The sequence below is a fragment of the Mastomys coucha genome, unplaced genomic scaffold, assembly GCF_008632895.1.
Source record: "Mastomys coucha isolate ucsf_1 unplaced genomic scaffold, UCSF_Mcou_1 pScaffold15, whole genome shotgun sequence".
In the NCBI taxonomy this organism is placed as follows: domain Eukaryota; kingdom Metazoa; phylum Chordata; class Mammalia; order Rodentia; family Muridae; genus Mastomys; species Mastomys coucha.
In genome coordinates, this window is record NW_022196897.1 from 63,392,149 (window position 1) to 63,395,043 (window position 2,895).

Below are 2,895 nucleotides of genomic sequence, written 5' to 3' on the forward strand. Positions count from 1 at the left end.
AAGCTTAAACTAGGAAGAAACTAGGTTTTATGAGGTTTCCTAAGAGCAGTCACCCACTGAGCCATCTCATCAGCCCCTCCTTTGCTCACAACACTTCCAAAGATTGGTGGAAGGAAAATAATGAATTTGTTGGCATCAGTAAGATGGAGTAGCTTTTGCTACCCTACTGAATTATCCATGTAAACAATCATTTTATCTATACACCAAATGGGCGTTCTCTTAGTGGGAAAAGCTAGACTTTTGGAACTGTTCCTATTTGAAAAATTGCTATAAATCTGGCACTAGCAGATTCAATCATTTCTGTAGAAACAATGAGGTCCAATTCTTAATGACATACGTTAGCTCCGTTGTACTTGCTAACATCTATTTTTAGCAGATCATGGGCAATGCAAATCAATGCTTTTGATTACAGAAATTGTAACAATGTGAGATTTAAAATCCTGCCTAACTACGTAGCTCTGGAAAGGTTAAAAGATTTTTAACAATCTCTCTCAGTTTATGTAAGTATGGTATTTCTTAATGGTATGCGGTTTCAAGTTGCATAAATGTAAATGTTGCTAGTCTTACTATTTTTAATTTTTCTTACTGAGATAAAATATAAGTTGGTCCGTTACACATCATTTGATACTATGTCAAGGTGACAGGGAACAATTCTACCAGTTTAAGTGTCATGGTGTGCTGCACAAGGGAAAGGCTCCCCCACATTGAGTGTCATAGTACAGTGCATTTGTGATACTAGGACAAGTTTTATCCAGTCACCAACCTCAGAAGCTACTTTAAAGTTATAGCTTAAAACATGAGGTTGCCTTAGTTCTAAATATGGTATTTGTATTTCTATTTTAAAATTGGATATTTATTCAATTTTATGGAATGAAGTATTACTTGGTCCTAGAATAAAAATTAAACCTAGATGTAATCCCAGTGCTCAGGGGGCTGAGACAGGAGGATCTCCAAGAATTCAAGGCCATCTTGGGCTACAAAATGAATTCCAAGACAGCCAGGGCTGAAAGTAAGATCCTATGTTAACATCATTCCATAAAAAATTATGTGTGTGTGTGTATATATATATATACATATATATGTGTGTGTGTGTGTGTGTGTGTGTGTGTGTGTAGGATCTTCCCTCAAGTAAGAGCTCAGATTTAAGATATCACCAGTAGATTTAGTTATTTAGAGCAGGGTTTTACCATATAATCCATGCGGGTCTTGAACCTTTTCTTTTAGGTTCTGTTCTGTTTGGTTTTGTTGTTGTTTTGGTTTGGTTTTGGTTTTGTTTTGTTGTTGTTATTGGCAGGGTTTTACATTGTAGACCCAGCTGGCCTTGAACTCATAAAGGTCCATTTGCCTCTATCTCCCCTTTGCTGAGACTAAAGGTGTGCACTATCACACTAGACCTGGCCTTGAATTCTTGATCTTTCCTTCTTAGACTTGGGAGTTTGGGGACTATAGATGTGTGCCACCACTCCTGACTTTGGGAAATCAGAATAACTAATCCAAGAGGCCACTGAAAACAAAGCAGTTTTTAATATATCACTTTGCAGAAAAGGATGCCAACGTAGAGGCAATGCAAAGATGGCCAGCATGCTGATTTGGCACAAGACAGTGGTTTTAATGTTCCCAGTCTCGAGAAACCATAAACCAGGACTTGCCCAATTCTCAAATGGCCATCCTGTTCTATTCAGATACAAAGCTGTGGTGGTTTGAATGCTTCCCATCGGTTCATATGTTTGAATGCTTGGTTTCTGGCTGGTGGAATTGTTTGGAAAGGATTAGGAGGTGTGGCTTTTATTAGAGTGCGTGTTTTCCTGGGGGCTGGCTCTGAGGTTTCCTAGTGTCTCTCTCTGCCTCCTACTTGCACATCAAGATGCAAGCGCGTGGCTGCTGTCCCTGGCACTATGGCTGTGCTCTGCTGTCATGGATTCTAGGCCTCCGAAACCCCATATTTAATGCTTTATTTTATGCCCCCATAATGACGGTTTGTCACAGCAGTAGAAAAATATCTAAGAGTCTTTCTTATCTAATGAATAACTTGGGCCTTGAGATTTTCCTCCTTTGCTGATCCCAGGCTCAATCATACAGCAGACTTTCCAGTTTTCAGCATTCTGAGACAGTCAGCTGCAGCCACCAGCTGAGGCAGAGAGGAGCCTACTGCCCCCTGCATCTCTGTGTCTGATAAACTCTAAGCGCCTCACAGTCACAATGGACTATAACAGTTTCTTATCTGGCTTCCTGGGATGGTTTTTAAATAGACTTGAAGAATTTTCTTAACAGTCAGGAATAGGTGGCACATGACTAGAACCCTATCATTCAGGAGATTGAGTCAAGATGGTTGTACAAGTTCAAGCCAGCCTGGGTTGTTCAGATGAGACCCTATCTCAAAAGAACAACAAAAACAAAAGCAGGAGGGAAAATGGAAGAAAAAAAAACTTGGGAGAGCATGTGACCCTGCCCAGGTGATGGCCTTGATTTGACCCCTGCCCTCGAATCATAAACAAACAACCCCTCAATGAATTGCTCCCCTTCTCCTTTATTTGTGGGTTTTTGTTTTGTTTTGTTTTCCCCTTCCCTTTCTCCCTCTTGCTCTGCCAGCTCACTCCAGCCAGTAGGTTCTTTGTTTCTCATTACGGATGGTTGTGAGCCACCATATGGTTGCTGGGATTTGAACTCATGACCTCTAGAAGAGCAGCTGGTGCTCTTAACCATTGAGCCATCTCACCAGCCTTTGTTTTGTTTTTAAGACAGGGTCTAACGTAGCATGTAGACCAAGTCAGCTTCAGGTTTGCTATGTAGTTGGGGCTATGGGTGTGTGCCATCATACCCACTTTTCAGTAAATTCATTTTTAAAATAAGCTCTGTGTCACAGGAGTAGAACCCCGAAACAATTGCTATGAGAAC